The sequence below is a fragment of the Procambarus clarkii genome, chromosome 17 (assembly GCF_040958095.1).
Source record: "Procambarus clarkii isolate CNS0578487 chromosome 17, FALCON_Pclarkii_2.0, whole genome shotgun sequence".
NCBI classification, from domain to species: Eukaryota; Metazoa; Arthropoda; class Malacostraca; order Decapoda; family Cambaridae; genus Procambarus; species Procambarus clarkii.
The window spans coordinates 28,900,092-28,907,033 of record NC_091166.1 but is presented as its reverse complement, the minus strand read 5'-3'; positions in this window follow the sequence as shown (position 1 = coordinate 28,907,033).

Sequence of the window (6,942 nt, the reverse complement as noted above, 5' to 3'; positions counted from 1 at the left end):
ATGAGGATTTTAAATCCAAATCATAGAGCGAGGTTTCGTATTATTTAGATCCAAGAAAAGACATATGACAATGTTGTTTCCAATACTAATGATAAAAAAACAATGTGTTTTCATTAGAATTAACTAAAATGTTCTTGATTTTCCGTTTATATTACCGACACGTAAAACCGCTCTAATCCGGATGAAACGTCGATATATGCAATAAAAACCGAACTTCTCTTCTTTTCAATAACTTACTCAGTATTTTAACGAGAAACAAATAGATGATTGAAAATTAAGTATTTAAGGTTATTGTCTAATCAATTATGTGTTTTCATCATTTTTATCGTATATTTAATGAATTAATACCCATAGACTGAAAATTCACAAAAACGTGAAGAAAACGGCAAAATATTGCCTAATTCGATGATATTTTGTTTAAAACACCTAAAGGAAAAGGGGATGATAAACGTCAAAATATTGCTAAATTCGATGATTTTTCGTACGAAACAAAATGCACGAAAACTTGCTTAAAATGCAATATTATGCGAAATTCTGAGATTTGATGGCCAAATCACATATCGTGAAACTACATGAAATAGTTTCGAAATATTGGCAAAAATGAATATATTTGCGTAATATCAAACTACATGATTAACGTGAAAAAGTCACTATTTTACCATATTTGAGGATTTTACCTTCAAATCATAGAGCTTGGTTTCGTATTATTTAGATCCAAGAAAAGACATATGACAATGTTGTTTCCAATACAAATGATAAAAAAACAATGTGTTTTCGTGTTTTAACTAAAATGTTCTTGATTTTCCGTTTATATTACCGATGAAAGATGTACACGTAAAACCGCTCTAATCCGGCTGAAACGTCGATATATGCAATAAAAACCGAACTTCTCCCCTTTTCAATATCTTACTCAGTATTTTAACGAGAAACAAATAGATGAATGAAAATGAAGTATTTAAGGTTATTATCTAATCAATTATGTGTTTGCATGATTTTTATCGTATATATAATGAATTAATACCCATAGACTGAAAATTCACTAAAACGTAGAAAAACGGCAAAATATTGCCTAATTCGTTGATATTTTATTTAAATCACATAAAGGAAAAGGGGATGATAAACGTCAAAATATTGCTAAATTCGATGATTTTTCGTACGAAAGAAAATGCAAGAAAACTTGCTTAAAATGTAACATTATGCGAAATTCTGAGATTTGAAGGCCAAATCACATATCGTAATACTACATGAAATAGTATCGAAATTTTGGTAAAAATGAATATATTTACATAATATCAAACTACATGATTAACGTGAAAAAGTCACTATTTTACCATATTTGAGGATTTTAACTTCAAATCATTCAGCGAGGTTTCGTTTTATTTAGATCCAAGAAAAGACATATGACAATGTTGTTTCCGATACAAATGATAAAAAAACAATGTGTTTTCATTAGAATTAACTAAAATGGTCTTGATTTTCCGTTTATATTACCGATGGAAGATGTACACGAAAACCGATCTATTCCGGCTGAAACGTCGATATATGCAATAAAAAAAGAACTTCTTTCCTTTTCAATATCTTACTCAGTATTTTAACGAGAAACAAATAGTTGATAGAAAATGAAGTATTTAAGGTTATTTTCTAATCAATTATGTGTTTCCATCATTTTTATCGAATATATCGAATATATATAATGAATTAATACCAATAAACTGAAAATTCACTAAAACGTAGAAAAACGGCAAAATATTGCCTAATTCGTTGATATTTTGTTTAAATCACATAAAGGAAGAGGGGATGGTAAACGTCAAAATATTGCTAAATTCGATGATTTTTCGTACGAAACAAAATGCAAGTAAACTTGCTCAAAATGCAATATTATGCGAAATTCTGAGATTTGAAGGGCAAATCACATATCGTGATACTACTTGAAATAGTATCGAAATATTGGTAAAAATGAATATATTTACGTAATATCAAACTACATGATTAACGTGAAAAGTCACTATTTAACTATATTTGAGGATTTTAACTTCAAATCTTAGAGCGAGGTTTCGTATTATTTCGATCCAAGAAAAGACATATGACAATGTTGTTTCCCATACAAATTATAAAAATCAATGTGTTTCTATTAGAATTATCTAAAATGTTCCTGATTTTCCGTTTATATTACCGATGGAAGATGTACACGAAAACTGCTCTATTCCGGCTGAAACGTCGATATATGCAATAAAAACAGAACTTCTCCCCTTTTCAATATCTTACTCAGTATTTTAACGAGAAACCAATAGTTGATTGAAAATGAAGTATTTAAGGTTATTATCTAATCAATTATGTGTTTGCATCATTTTTATCGTATATATAATGAATTAATACCAATAAACTGAAAATTCACTAAAACGTAGAAAAACGGCAAAATATTGCCTAATTCGTTGATATTTTGTTTAAATCACATAAAGGAAAAGGGGATGATAAACGTCAAAATATTGCTAAATTCGATGATTTTTCGTACGAAACAAAATGCAAGAAAACTTGCTTATAATGTAACATTATGCGAAATTTTGAGATTTGAAGGCCAAATCACATATCGTAATAGTACATGAAATAGTATCGAAATATTGGTAAAAATGAATATATTTACGTAATATCAAACTACATGAAAAACGTGTAAAAAGTCACTATTTAACCATATTTGAGGATTTTAACTTCAAATCATACAGCGAGGTTTCGTATTATTTAGATGAAAGAAAAGACATATGACAATGTTGTTTCCAATACAAATGTTAAAAATCAGTGTGTTTTCATTAGAATTATTTAAAATGTTCCTCATTTTCCGTTTATATTACCGATGGAAGATATACACGAAAACCGCTCTATTCCGGCTGAAACGTCGATATATGCAATAAAAACCGAACTTCTCCCCTTTTCAATATCTTACTCAGTATTTTAATGAGAAACAAATAGATGATTGAAAATGAAGTATTTAAGGTAATTATCTAATCAATTATGTGTTTGCATCATTTTTATCGAATATATAATGAATTAATACCCATAAACTGAAATCTCACAAAAACGTGGAAAAACGGCAAATATTGCCTAATTCGATGATATTTTGTTTAAATCACGTAAAGGAAAAGGGGATGATAAAGGTCAAAATATTGCTAAATTCGATGATTTTTCGTACGAAACAAAATGCACGAAAACTTGCTTAAAATGCAATATTATGCGAAATTCTGAGATTTGAAGGCCAAATCACATATCGTGAAACTACATGAAATAGTTTCGAAATAATGGTAAAAATGAATATATTTGTGTAATATCAAACTACATGATTAACGTGAAAAAGTCACTATTTTACCATATTTGAGGATTTTACCTTCAAATCATAGAGCGAGGTTTCGTATTATTTAGATCCAAGAAAAGACTGATATTGATCAAAAAAATTGCTAAATTCGATGATTTTTCGTACGAAATAAAATGCAAGAAAACTTGCCTAAAATGTAACATTATGCGAAATTCTGAGATTTGAAGGCCAAATTATATATCGTAATACTACATGAAATAGTATCGAAATATTGGTAAAAATGAATATATTTACGTAATATCAAACTACATGAAAAACGTGAAAAAAGTCACTATTTAACCATATTTGAGGATTTTAACTTCAAATCATACAGGGAGGTTTCGGACAATGTTGTTTCCAATACAAATGATAAAAAAACAATGTGTTTTCATTAGAATTAACTAAAATGTTCTTGATTTTCCGTTTATATTACCGATGGAAGATGTACACGTAAAACCGCTCTAATCCGGCTGAAACGTCGATATATGCAATAAAAACCGAACTTCTCCCCTTTTCAATATCTTACTCAGTATTTTAACGAGCAACAAATAGATGATTGAAAATGAAGTATTTAAGGTTATTATCTAATCAATTATGTGTTTGCATCATTTTTATCGTATATATAATGAATTAATACCCATAGACTGAAAATTCACAAAAACGTGGAAAAACGGCAAAATATTGCATAATTCGATGATATTTTGTTTAAATCACATAAAGGAAAAGGGGATGATAAACGTCAAAATACTGCTAAATTCGATGATTTTTCGTACGAAATAAAATGCAAGAAAACTTGCTTAAAATGTAACATTATGCGAAATTCTGAGATTTGAAGGCCAAATTATATATCGTAATACTACATGAAATAGTATCGAAATATTGGTAAAAATGAATATATTTACGTAATATCAAACTACATGATTAACGTGAAAAAGTCACTATTTTACCATATTTGAGGATTTTAACTTCAAATCATTCAGCGAGGTTTCGTTTTATTTAGATCCAAGAAAAGACATATGACAATGTTGTTTCCAATACAAATGATAAAAAAACAATGTGTTTTCATTAGAATTAACTAAAATGTTCTTGATTTTCCGTTTATATTACCGATGGAAGATGTACACGAAAACCGATTTATTCCGGCTGAAACGTCGATATATGCAATAAAAACAGAACTTCTTTCCTTTTCAATATCTTACTCAGTATTTTAACGAGAAACAAATAGTTGATAGAAAATGAAGTATTTAAGGTTATTTTCTAATCAATTATGTGTTTGCATCATTTTTATCGTATATATAATGAATTAATACCAATAAACTGAAAATTCACTAAAACGTAGAAAAACGGCAAAATATTGCCTAATTCGTTGATATTTTGTTTAAATCACATAAAGGAAAAGGGGATGATAAACGTGCAAATATTGCTAAATTCGATGATTTTTCGTACGAAACGAAATGCAAGAAAACTTGCTTAAAATGTAACATATTGCGAAATTCTGAGATTTGTAGGGCAAATCATATATCGTGATACTACATGAAATAGTATCGAAATATTGGTAAAAATGAATATATTTACGTAATATCAAACTACATGAAAAACGTGAAAAAAGTCACTATTTAACTATATTTGAGGATTTTAACTTCAAATCATTCAGCGAGGTTTCGTTTTATTTATATTCAAGAAAAGACATATGACAATGTTGTTTCCAATACAAATGATAAAAAAACAATGTGTTTTCATTAGAATTAACTAAAATGTTCTTGATTTTCCGTTTATATTACCGACACGTAAAACCGCTCTAATCCGGATGAAACGTCGATATATGCAATAAAAACCGAACTTCTCTTCTTTTCAATAACTTACTCAGTATTTTAACGAGAAACAAATAGATGATTGAAAATTAAGTATTTAAGGTTATTGTCTAATCAATTATGTGTTTTCATCATTTTTATCGTATATTTAATGAATTAATACCCATAGACTGAAAATTCACAAAAACGTGAAGAAAACGGCAAAATATTGCCTAATTCGATGATATTTTGTTTAAAACACGTAAAGGAAAAGGGGATGATAAACGTCAAAATATTGCTAAATTCGATGATTTTTCGTACGAAACAAAATGCACGAAAACTTGCTTAAAATGCAATATTATGCGAAATTCTGAGATTTGATGGCCAAATCACATATCGTGAAACTACATGAAATAGTTTCGAAATATTGGCAAAAATGAATATATTTGCGTAATATCAAACTACATGATTAACGTGAAAAAGTCACTATTTTACCATATTTGAGGATTTTACCTTCAAATCATAGAGCTTGGTTTCGTATTATTTAGATCCAAGAAAAGACATATGACAATGTTGTTTCCAATACAAATGATAAAAAAACAATGTGTTTTCGTGTTTTAACTAAAATGTTCTTGATTTTCCGTTTATATTACCGATGAAAGATGTACACGTAAAACCGCTCTAATCCGGCTGAAACGTCGATATATGCAATAAAAACCGAACTTCTCCCCTTTTCAATATCTTACTCAGTATTTTAACGAGAAACAAATAGATGAATGAAAATGAAGTATTTAAGGTTATTATCTAATCAATTATGTGTTTGCATGATTTTTATCGTATATATAATGAATTAATACCCATAGACTGAAAATTCACTAAAACGTAGAAAAACGGCAAAATATTGCCTAATTCGTTGATATTTTATTTAAATCACATAAAGGAAAAGGGGATGATAAACGTCAAAATATTGCTAAATTCGATGATTTTTCGTACGAAAGAAAATGCAAGAAAACTTGCTTAAAATGTAACATTATGCGAAATTCTGAGATTTGAAGGCCAAATCACATATCGTAATACTACATGAAATAGTATCGAAATTTTGGTAAAAATGAATATATTTACATAATATCAAACTACATGATTAACGTGAAAAAGTCACTATTTTACCATATTTGAGGATTTTAACTTCAAATCATTCAGCGAGGTTTCGTTTTATTTAGATCCAAGAAAAGACATATGACAATGTTGTTTCCGATACAAATGATAAAAAAACAATGTGTTTTCATTAGAATTAACTAAAATGGTCTTGATTTTCCGTTTATATTACCGATGGAAGATGTACACGAAAACCGATCTATTCCGGCTGAAACGTCGATATATGCAATAAAAAAAGAACTTCTTTCCTTTTCAATATCTTACTCAGTATTTTAACGAGAAACAAATAGTTGATAGAAAATGAAGTATTTAAGGTTATTTTCTAATCAATTATGTGTTTCCATCATTTTTATCGAATATATCGAATATATATAATGAATTAATACCAATAAACTGAAAATTCACTAAAACGTAGAAAAACGGCAAAATATTGCCTAATTCGTTGATATTTTGTTTAAATCACATAAAGGAAGAGGGGATGGTAAACGTCAAAATATTGCTAAATTCGATGATTTTTCGTACGAAACAAAATGCAAGAAAACTTGCTCAAAATGCAATATTATGCGAAATTCTGAGATTTGAAGGGCAAATCACATATCGTGATACTACTTGAAATAGTATCGAAATATTGGTAAAAATGAATATATTTACGTA